Below are 12,681 nucleotides of genomic sequence, written 5' to 3' on the forward strand. Positions count from 1 at the left end.
TCAAAAACCTAAACTTTTCATATTGAATTGCCTTTGAAATATATGAATTGAAACATAATATTTTAAATAGTTAGATGTTACTCCATTCACATGCATATTTAAAATTATTTAATATTTTTTTTACACTGGCCATAGTTATATAAATTAAATGGTTGGTAATATTAATAGACATAAATTCATAATAAACATCAAAATACTTGCTCCATAACACATTTTACTAGTTATATATATATATATATATATCCTTATTTTAAATTATTATTATTATTTAGTGAAAATGTCTTTATTTTAAAATTATTTTAATGAGAAATTTATAAAAACATGTTGTTTAGGTGGTTTTTATTAATAGATCTTTCAGTAAAAATCACATAAGAGACTTACTATGAGGAACCATATATTGACATCTATTTAAATAGATGAGGAAATTTTTTTATGAGACATTAAAATATAATGACTAGTTTTGACTGAAGAATTATTATAATTTATTTTTTTATTTATTTAATTCGTAGCTCACTTAGATCAGCGAAGGACCCTAAAAATGGGAAAGGTGTTTATGTCATCCCATGCCCCCGTGGGATTTCGTACTAGTCGCTCAATAAATAAAAGAATTCATGAACACGCAGCTGATATCAAACATAGAAGGTCCCGCTCCTCACCTTTGGTAGAACATGCAAAAAAGAAAAAACAGCACATCTGCATTGAAGAAGCCAGGGTCATTGTTGATTGAGAACATGTAGAAAAGAAAAAACATCACATCTGCATTGAAGAAGCCAGGGTCATTGCAAGAGTTGATTGAGAACTTGCAGAAAGAAAAAACATCACATCTACATTAAAGAAGCTAGGGTCATTGCAAGGGTTGATCATTTTCATCACTGTTAGTTCATAAAAGCCATGGAAATTGAAAGGAAGCTTAACAATCTAAATAAAGATGATGGTTGGGTTATTAGTTGATGCAGGTGTCCAAGTCGTGCCTTGTCTTCTTAAGTATTTAGAATTAATTGTTAACTCTATTATTAATTTTATTTTTATTTTCTCTTAATTTCTCTATTTATTTTGCTTATTATTATTTTATTTATTTATCGTTATGTTTTTTGCCTCTATTTATTTTGTTTATTATTATTCTTTTTATTTATTGTTATGTTTTGTGCTTTGTCTTCTTAGGTATTATAAATTAATTGTTAACTCTATTATTAATTTTATTTTTATTTTCTCTTATTTCCTCTATTTATTTTGTTTATTATTATTTTATTTATTTATTTATTATTATTATTATGTTATTTTTATTTGCATTATTTATCAAATTTCTTTCTATTATTTTTATTAATTTGTTGTTTGACTATTTAAGTTTGATATCTTTATTTTATTTATTAATTTTATTGTTTGAAATTTTAAGATTAACTTTTTGAGTTATTTCAATTAAGTTTTTCTTTTGACTAAAAAACTTAATTTAATTCCTATAATAAAATTAATTTTGTTCCTTATTTTTTTTTATAATAATACAATTAGTTATCATAAAAATAATTTCCTGATTATTTATTTTGTATTTCTAAAGTTGTTTTTCAATTTCTTATTATTATTCTTCTTAATTATTAGGTTTTATTGGACCTTTCATTATTTTACTATGGGGACTTTTTTTTATTAAAACAATATATTAATATTAATAATTTGTATTTATTATTTTTTACTTATTAAATATTTCTTTATTTAATTAAAAAATGAAAATTAAAAATAAATATAAATTATAATAATTAAAAAAAAAAATTCTAAAAATCAATTTCATCAATCACAAAAATCTAAATTCTATTAATATTTTATTTTAATCAAATATTCAATTTATCTATATTTTTATTATAAAAAAATATTATAAAATTATTTTATTTTAATCAAAACTTCAATTTATTTATGTTTTTTATATAAAAATCAAAATTTCAATTTATCTGTATTTTTATTATAAAAAAATATTATAAAATTATTTTATTTTAATCAAAATTTCAATTTATTTGTATTTTTATATAAAAATATTTTATTTTAATCAGAATTTCAATTTATTTGTATTTTTATTATTAAAAAATATTTTATTTTAATCAGAATTTCAATTTATTTGCATTTTCATTATTAGAAACTATCATAAAATGAAAAATTAGGAAGAAAGATTAAACTCCATCCCTTTTTAATTTTTTTAACTGAAACAGTAAAAATGGAGATAGAAGATTAAGAAATTCAAAAGTTGAATTCCATCGTTTGAATTGGCCGACAATCTACGGTTCACACCAAGACTAACGGTTGACTTGTGTTATTTCTAAGTCTACTGTGCCTTCTTTTGTTTATGTTAAATAGGTCAGTGGCATTTTAAAAATATATTGCTCTCAATCTCAGAGTATCAAAAATCCGTGTTTAATTGCAATATGAGGTTGCAAAGTCTTTCCGTTCTCTTCCCTCTTTTCATCCTCGCCCTGTTTCTACACCCATCCTCATCTGCCCTCCGCAATTCATCAATCCATGGAGATGCCAATGCGCTCATTTCAATGAAAGCAGCCCTCCTTGATCCTTACAACATGTTACATACCTGGACACTATCCCATAACACCACCCATTGCGCATGGACTGGCGTCCGTTGTGACCTCATGGGTCGAGTGGTGGCTCTATATCTCTCTTCAATGGATATTTCAGGCACATTCCCCTCTCATGTCGCAAATTTGTCATCGCTCCAATTGCTCGACCTCTCCAATAACTTCTTCAATGGAAGCCTCCCCTCCAATCTATCAAACTTGAGGAATCTAAAGGTGTTCAATGTCTTCTATAACATCCTCCTCACTGGAAGTCTTCCCTCAAACATATCAAAATTGAGGAACCTGGAGGTCCTCGACGTCTCTGACAACGACCTGTCAGGGGCGTTGCCACTGGATTTGCCCTATCTCCTGAAGCTCAACCATCTTGATCTCGGATGGAATGCCTTCTCGGGCAGCATTCCTGGTGAGTATGGGAACCTAAAAAGTGTGGAATATCTTTCAATTGGTGGAAACAGTTTGAGTGGAAAAATACCCGGAGAGCTTGGAAAACTGGGGAATTTGAAAACACTTTATTTGTGGGGAAATTCATTCGATGGTGGGATTCCTCCCGAGATAGGAAATTTGAGCAGCCTTGTAGAACTCGATCTGTCCGATTGTGGCCTCACAGGCCCTATCCCTCCTCAACTGGGCCAGCTTGTGACCTTAAAAACCCTGTCTCTATATTATAACAGTCTTTCTGGTGAAATACCCGTGGAACTCTCGGAGCTAAAAGAGTTGAGGTGGTTGTATCTGTTCTCTAACAGACTACATGGCGGGATTCCATCTTTCATTGGGGACTGGCCACATTTGGAGGCTTTGTGGCTTTGGGGAAATAATTTCATAGGTCTCGTGCCACAGCAACTGGGCGTAAGTGGAAAGCTACTAGAAGTGTATCTTGATTCCAACAGGCTCAGTGGTTCCCTCCCTCCGAATCTATGCAAGGGCAGAAGGCTACAGATATTAGATATAACAAATAATTCATTTGTCGGATCGATTCCTGATTCTCTCGGCAAATGCGATTCGCTGGTTGATGTCTACATGGGGCAGAATTATTTGAATGGTTCGATTCCTGAAGGCTTGCTATACTTACCCTTGCTGAATGTGATCAGATTGCACAACAATAATCTCAGTGGGAGCATCCCTGACGTAATTAATAATGTATCCTCTACGTTACAGACAATGATAATTTCCAATAATCGTTTGAGTGGATCTATTCCTTCGTCCATGTGGAAATTATCTGATTTGCGGAAGCTTATGATTGATGGGAATCAACTAACAGGTAATGTACCGGCAGAGATTAGCCGACTGGGTAAAATTGAAGAGATCGATTTCAGCAAAAACAGGTTTTCGGGAATGATTCCCAGGGAGATAAGCAACTGTAGTACTCTGACATACATTGATCTCAGCTCAAACAAGCTTTCTGGTATGATTCCCAGGGAAATTGGTAAATGTGTTTCTCTAAGATTCATTGATCTTAGCCAGAACGAATTCAGCGGTCCCATCCCACTGGAAATCACAAGGATGCCCAATCTAAACTCTTTAAAACTATCGGGAAACAGATTGTCTGGGGAAGTTCCCTTAGACATTGGTGGTATGAGCCAGATTAAAATTGTCCACTTCAGCAAAAACAGACTTTCTGGTATGATTCCTAAGGCTATTGGTAACTTTATTCATCTGACAGAAATTGATTTTAGTCGGAACGAATTCAGCGGCCCCCTCCCAGTAGAAATCGCCATGATAAGTTCTCTCAACTCTTTAAACCTATCCAGAAATCACTTCAACGGGAGCATTTCCAAAGAATTTACTGTAATGGCGAGCTTGATCTCCGCGGATTTCTCTTTCAATAACTTTTCCGGTCTTGTGCCAGAGGGCGGTCTATTATCTCGTTTAAAAACAAGCTCTTTTGCAGGGAACCAGTACTTGTGCGGAGAACAGTTGGGCAACTGTAATTCTAGTGTCAAAGGGTTGCCCGTCCGAGTACACATCAAGCTTGAACTTCTCTTGCCTCTCTTAGCGCTTGGAATTCTCTTCTTCTGTTCGTTGGTGTTGGCAATTCGAGCAGTCACAACTAAGAAAAAAGATAGCGAGGGCAGGCCATGGAAGATGACGGCCTTCCAAACACTCAGCTTTGGAATCGATGACGTGGTGGAATGCATTAGAGAAGAGAATGTCATCGGCCAAGGAGGAGAGGGTGTTGTGTATAAAGGAATCATGCCCAATGGGGAAGTAGTTGCAGTGAAAAAACTTACGCGGATAGGCTCTTCAAATGCTCATGGCTTCTCTGCAGAGATCAAAACTCTGGGCAGAATCCGCCATCGACATGTTGTTAGATTGCTGGCGTTTTGCTTCAACCATGACACCAATCTTCTGGTGTATGAGTACATGCCGAACGGAAGCCTGGCGAAGTTGCTTCATGGAAACAATGCCACGCTTCTGGATTGGAACACCAGATACAAAATTGCAGTGGAAACTGCGCAGGGGTTGAGCTATCTTCATCACGATTGTCGCCTGGCCATCCTTCATCGCGACGTGAAGTCCGGCAATATTCTCTTGGACTCCAACTTTGAAGCTCGTGTTGCAGATTTCGGCCTAGCCAAACTCTTGCATCAATCTGGTACGTCGGAATATATGTCTTCAGTTGCAGGCACCTTTGGTTACATAGCTCCAGGTAAGTGATTGTTTCATCTTTAAATTTTGAAGTCGTCGATTTCTAATTTTAGTGGCGGGTCGCCGGCAGGGATCAAAATTGAACACATCACAGCCCTTCAAAGGGTCCCTGGCACGTCAGAGAAGTAGGGAGAAAATTTTACCAGTCAAAAAAAATTTAAAAATTGGTTTTTGTCATTTAGAAAAAAAATTGGAATAATATCTTAAAATTTTTTAAGAAGTGTTGTCAAATTGTCAACTTTTTTTTTTAAATTTCATTTTTCTAAAATTAGAATTTTAGGAATGTTGAATTTGTAAATTTCTTTTCATGTTAAAACTCAAATCCCATTTCAGAAACCCCCATTTCGAAAACAACAGTTTCTTTTTGAGTTGTTTTTTCTAATTGTGCATATGATGCAAGTTCTTATTAATTATTATGTTACAATTACCTTTTGATACCATTACATTTGGCAGTTTCTGAGTTGCTCCCATTTCAAAAACAACAGTTCTTTTTGAGTTTTTTTTTCTAATTGTGCATATGATGGAAGTTCTCATTAATTATTATGTCACAATTACCCTTTGATACCATTACATTTGGTAGTTTCAATTGAGAGCGAGCCATGTATTAGGTATGTAATTTCACTGGGTTGTGCCTGAAGGCTGCCCAAAGAAAGGTTTGACGATGATTTAAGCTGGGGAGGAGCATAGATTCTCATTCAGCAAACACCTGTCAAGCAAGGTTTAAGCACGATTTATGCTTGTAGAGGAGCGCATTCAACAGGTATTCAACAGGGTTCCTAACATACTGGATTTGATTTGTTTGTGGATTCTCAATTCCTGGTATGTTTTCATATTAAAAAAGAAGATACCAAAAACATATACACCTTTGTACACTCTTTTGTTGAATCCTAAACCGGTTTAGAATTTTACTGAATTTTTTCATTCATGCAATAAACTTAAATTTGATTGAGCTACTTGTATATTGGCTTGAACGTTCTGGTCACAAAAATTTCCTACAAAATTAATCATTATCTGAACTGGAGTAGGAATATAGGTCTCGTGTTTATCCATTAATGGTAAATGCATCTGATATATTAGTTGTGGCTCATATCAAACCTGCATTATACACAACATCCATGGGGTTGTTGTTGTTCCACCATTCCCCTATGAAAAAATAAAAAGAAATTTGAAAATAATTTACTGTTGTCAATTGAATTGCTCCTTTTTTCTATGGTTTTCATTATAGAAGTGCGACATGAATATGTGCCCTTCTAAATGAAATTAAGACCTGCCCTTCAAATTTGATCACTGGTCGCCGGAATGTTTAACTGAGCTGCTAGCTTTCCTAAATTTTATGGTCTGTTATTGAAGTCCGTGATCTGTTATTGCCAATTATAAACATAGTGTGCTGAGGCAGAGCAGCGCTGCATTATAAATAAAAGCAATTATATAGAAGTCAAAAGTGCTTCATAGTATGCGTATTGCTTATTTTGGGTGGTTTTGCCACTGGCCTTTGCTGTAGCATACCATTTAAGATTGGATGTTGAATGTACAGAGTATGCATACACCATGAAAGTGGACGAGAAGAGTGATGTATACAGCTTTGGAGTTGTTCTGCTTGAGCTCATCACGGGCAAAAAGGCAGCTGGTGAAAGTGAATTTGAAGAGGATATGAACATCACAGGGTGGGCGAAGAAGATGACCAATTGGAACAAAGAAGAAGTTATGAAGATTATTGATCCCAGGCTTATCAACGTCCCAATGGAGGAAGCCCTGCATATATTCTTAGTGGCTCTTCTCTGTATACAAGAGCAGAGTGTCCGAAGACCTACTATGCGCCAGGTAGTAGTAATGCTAACATACTTCAGTCCCAGGCAATAATTTTCATGATTCACATTTGACCGCGGGATATGATTGGAATAAGGCAGTCTCATCCTCAGCCAGGCAGTTCAGGGTTGATTGGATTTGTACCTTGATGAAGGGTAGCTATCTTGACTGAAGATGCATATCCATCTGCTCTTTTAGCATCTATGTACAAGAGCTTCCAACCTCAAAGTCCCTACCTTTATTTTGAAAGAAGTAAGTTGTGAAAATGTATTCAACCAAGGCATCTGAATCGGTGTTGCCTTCAGTTTCCTCTGTTATCTGTATTTCCTTATAATAAGCATCTGAATCAGTGTTGCTTTGAGATTCCTCTGTTTTCTTTATTTCTTTATAATGGGGATCTGAATCAGCGTTGCTTTCAGATTCCTCTCTTTTTTTTTTCTTTCTAATTTTCTTTCAGACTCCTCATTATTTGTTTTTTTGTATTTCTCTAATTTGTATTCAGATTCCTCATTCTCCTCCCATCCAAAGTCTTAATGACGAAATGCTTCTGCTTCTTTTATCTGCATATGTTAGCATTGTTATCTTTCATCCGTTACTCTCTGACAGAGAAACCTCGAAGATCTCCTTCTTTATCTCTCTGGATGGTGGATCTTCCTAAACCCAGCCACTCGCTCAGAATATCAGAGCCTAAAAACACTGGCCCAGGTCCACATGTAGCCTAAGAGGTAACAAACCTCCTATAACACTTTGTCCTTAGGTACATGATTTTAATTACTAAAGGTATCTTCGGGTTCGTTTTGTCTGATCTATTCACTTTGGCATAGACAGTTCTAAATCAATTCCCACGCATTTCAAATCCATGCGAGTCATACATACATAGCTTTTCGTTGAGAATTACGGCAGGGTGTAAACTTTTAACACCATAGTATGGAACACGGACAAAAAATAGAAAGTTTAAAATATATATTAATCCTTATCAATAAAAATTTATTTTTATCTGATAAGAATTACAAGTTGCCATGAACAAAATTACCGCAAGAATTCTCAGGTTTAAAAAACAAATCTTCATTTATTTCGTTACCCTAATTTCGATGATGAAAACAATTCTAAATCCAGACACCAGTGATAAAAAAATAATTCGAGCACAAAATTTTGACAATAACGAGGATTAAAGGTTATTCAGCATCTTGTCAATGACGCGGATCAACAAAGGTTATTCAACATCATGGGTGTCGATTCTTCCTTTTTCTTTTTTATAAAGAATATTTAGCAAACTAAAACTGCAGAGGTCATGTAAATTATCATTGATTCTCAATTACTAGAACCCAAACCAAAATAGGTAGCAACGGGTTTGACTTGAGGTCTTAACGATCCCTGCCTTATTTACAAATAAGGCAATTTCAATTATCAACGCCAATATTATTATTAAGTAATATTTTGAGTTTTAATAAGTTTGAATTAAGTCTCCATGTCGGAAAAATAAATATTATTGAAATTAAAAATTTATTTTAAATTATTTATATATTTAAATTTTATATCTTTTTAAAAATATGGAATTTATGATTATTTTTAAAATTTAATAAATTTATCGAATTATAAGGAACCATTACATTATATTATTTGTCATTATAATGATTTTGACAAGCTTGTTCATCACTTGTATTCTAGAACGTCATTGGATTTGATGAATTTGAAGTAGTTGTAACTTATCAACTTGAAATATGTCAATTAAATTTGTAAGTTCTCCATGTTTTTTTTGCATATTTTCTCAACCAAAAATATATTTTATTGACCAATTTATCAATATAATTAGACTTCCAAACATAATTTAAAGTATCAATTATAGCTAGTGCCTCATAATGTGTTATAGAATGAATGCATAACAAATGAGATACTTCTCACAACAACTTAGAGATCAAACCTTCATGAATATCTCTCATAAATGAAGCTCCATTTAACCCAAATCCTACCATTATATATTTTCATGAATCTATTTATGATAATAATCACAATAAGGATTCATACATTGAGAGTGAAGTACTAGCCTTGATTTTCAAAAGACAAATAAATTTTAATGTGGAACTCTTTCTCCATCCATTAAATATGTGATATATACAATAAGGTGTTGCTCCATTGTTTTATCAATCTTTTCATCCACCAAAATAAAATAAAAAGAAGTAAAATCATTTTTTGCCTTCAATTTTTCTAGATAAATTATTTTTGCTTCTAATAAGGACTTTTTTCCACATGTAATACTGGCACATGGATAATTTATTCATTAGCTAAAGACATATTAGGTGTTTCCCTGTACTTATGAATGTCACATAAGGCTCTGTACAAATCTAAAGGAAAATCTTTTATAGCCACAAATATATAGCTTCCAACATAATTTTAAGAGGTTTAGTCATGGATAAATATGATTTTCTTTATTCACTCTCCAAATTTGAATTGATGTTTATGAACCTCATAAACCATGACCATTTATTCCACTTAATTGAATTGTACTACTACTTTCCCTAGCATATGGTGTATGTTGTGTGAATTTGATATAGAATCAACACTTTCACCATCTGAACCTATTATAGAATATTTCTATTTTTGTATTTACTTTCATCCATATTTAAATGATATTTTAAATTTTTCAATATATTTTTCTTCATTATTAACCTCAATCTCAACCTCAAAATTAATATTTTCTTCAATAATTAAATCATTTGGCTTCCATTTGAACACTTCAACAAAGTGCTATTTGTTTTCTATATTTTTTAGGTCTATTATTCATAGACAATTCTTCTCAATAAATTAGCTTATTTTTAATCTAAATTCAACAATAAAAATCATATTGATTAAATTTCCAAAAAAAATATTACTAGTGATAAAGGAAATGAAATAAAAGTGAAATATATTTTGGTTTTATCATCATTTACAATCTCTTATTAAAACTACCCTAGACCAGGGGACAAGTTAACATTTAGGTTTTGATTAAGGGGAGGTATTAGAGTATTAATCACGAAATTGTTCATGACTATTCAATAATTAGCATAGTACAAATTAAAAATTAATAGTCTACACAAATTGGCAAGCTTAAATAAAAATTAAAAAAATATAATCCAGGCAATCCTTATAAACTGATATATAAATTTGCAATCATCAAACTCTTGTAATGATGTATTAATTTTAGCCACTAAAAAGCAATTATCAAATTCTTGTGATGAGTCTTCATTTCTGATAGAAAAAGTTCGTTGGGCATATATAAAAATATCTATAATCAACTCATTAAGCATTGCACAATCTTTAATAATAACATAACGATAAATAACAAACCAAGTAATTTTTATTTTTTTATTTTTTTTTTATAAAAGGGAGGGAAAAAGATAAATATAATGAAAATCATGTAAATAATTAATTTTATGCATAGGCTAAAAAATTTAATAAATTATACAACATAGCGTAAAATTAAAATGGATTTGCTATCATGTTTGGGATGCATCTATATTTAATGTGAATAAAAAACATAAATATTAGTGTGGATGATAGGAGTGATGAAGATAATAGGAGTTTGTAGCACCGCCTTTTAATAGACTCCTGGTCGATATTGATACAAATCTGGGAAATCACACAATTTTACAGTAGCTAATTATATAAAAATAATATACAATTTCCCTTCCCTATAAATTCTTGGTCAAATTATTTGTGAACTTATTTCGCTGGCAGAATTCATCGTTTAATGTTTATATTTCACATCATTTTATGTCCAGACGGAGATTGACTTTCTTTTAGTTCTAAAAAGAAATATCAATTATAATTAAACCCGCCACAATTTGTATCACCAACACGGCAAATAATAATAAAACAATAAAGTTGAGTCCGTATTCGCCAACTGTACATTTAGCTCAAACATACAATATTTGCAGAAATAAGGTTTTGAAGGACGATAATTCCACGCCTTTTAAGTTTTATCGCGACTGATTCGCGAGCTTCAGTACTGAAACGGAATGAAGTCATCGCAAAATTAATTTGATAATAACAGAATAATAAAGTTGAGTTCCAATTTGACCTATTGCAACCACGTACACTCTTTTGCAGAAATAAAGCCCTATAATTCCACGCGCTCTGAGAACCATCGTTGACTAGTTTAAAGTAATAAAGGTTTCATAGGACCATAATTCCAAGCGATCTGAGAACAATCGTTGACAAAAAACAGGGCTGGAATTTCAAATTGCAGAAATAAAGGTGTCGTCGGACGATAAATCCACGCGCTCTAAGAACCATCGTTGACCAGCAAGCAGGGCTGGAATTTCAAATTTCTTCTACGCGTTCAGGGAAAATTTAAGCATGGTTATGTAGATTTACGTTTTATTCACATTTATGAATTTTTTTTATTGTTATATTAAGTTGCACGCAATAGCTTCCATATATAATATAACTGTGATTATACTTATGAGAGATAGAGATAGGTTAATTAGTTTGTGTGATGGCTTCCAATAGTTTCAAATTTTATGGAGAGCAATTAAAGATGACAATTATATTGGAGAGAATTAAACTATTCTAACATAAAATAAATTTTTAATTTTAAATAAAAAGATTTTATTATTAATATTTAAATAACATTTAAAAATTTTGTTGGTTTTCTTGGTAATAATTTGAGGCAATTGATCAATAAAGTTTGAGGTAATTAATTTGAATAATTGATCAACAAAATTTGAGGCAATTGATTAACAAATCTTGAAAACAGAAATTATCGAGAACATTATAGTGGATTTATCCTAACGAGAATGGAAAGAGGATTGTCATTAATATCTCAGTAACATGTAAGAAATTTGATCAAGTTTTTTGGTAATAATTTGAGGTAATTGATTGACACATCTTGAAAGAACATGCTGGGTCATAATGTTGGATAAACAGTAATTTCAATACCTATTACATTAAATGCTCCACTGTCTGAGAATTTCTAGAGATTTTTCTTCTTTACTATGTATAAAAACCCTTCTTTGAAAATCAAATGACCAAGTTGTGTTCTGTGTGTGTGATAATTGATATGGGTAATCTCACGGATAATTGATATGGATAATCTCGTAGAGGTTTTAGGGATTATGAGATCCTTGATTAAGAATTAGTTGAGTGAATTATGGAAAATATCATGGATTTAGTATAATCCATAACTATGTAATTATGCTATAAATGTAAGCCGACGAGGAGAGTGTTACAGAGTGTTAGAAAGAGTTAGAAAGTGTTAGAGAGAGCTAAGTAGCGGTGAGAATAAATCAAAGCACAAGATGTTCTGAATGGATATGTAAATATTGTTATGAATGAAAGGAGTTTTGTGTTAAAAACTTGTTTCTGGGTGATATTTTCTTATGTGATTTGGTTTCATTGATTCCTTAAATCGTAGGCTGAATCACAGTTAAATACAGGAATTTGTGTGCGAAATTAAAACCTGTAGTGGAGTCTGATGTTTGAGGTTTTAATTCATTGATCGGGGTTGAAAGCATACAAGATTGAATGCACTAACAAATCATCATTGATCACAGGATGGATCAATGATGATCTATTCGATAGAAGATCAACGTTATTGCGTGTCAACAAGCATAGGCGTTAGTCAGAATAGAAAAGAAGTCTTTGTAGGTGAAAGTTGTTTCTCGCGCGGTCTCAAGGTGGT

Source organism: Pinus tabuliformis, chromosome 4_2, assembly GCF_031772625.1.
Source record: "Pinus tabuliformis cultivar Carrire ecotype Pingquan chromosome 4_2, CPIR1, whole genome shotgun sequence".
Taxonomy (NCBI): Eukaryota; Viridiplantae; Streptophyta; class Pinopsida; order Pinales; family Pinaceae; genus Pinus; species Pinus tabuliformis.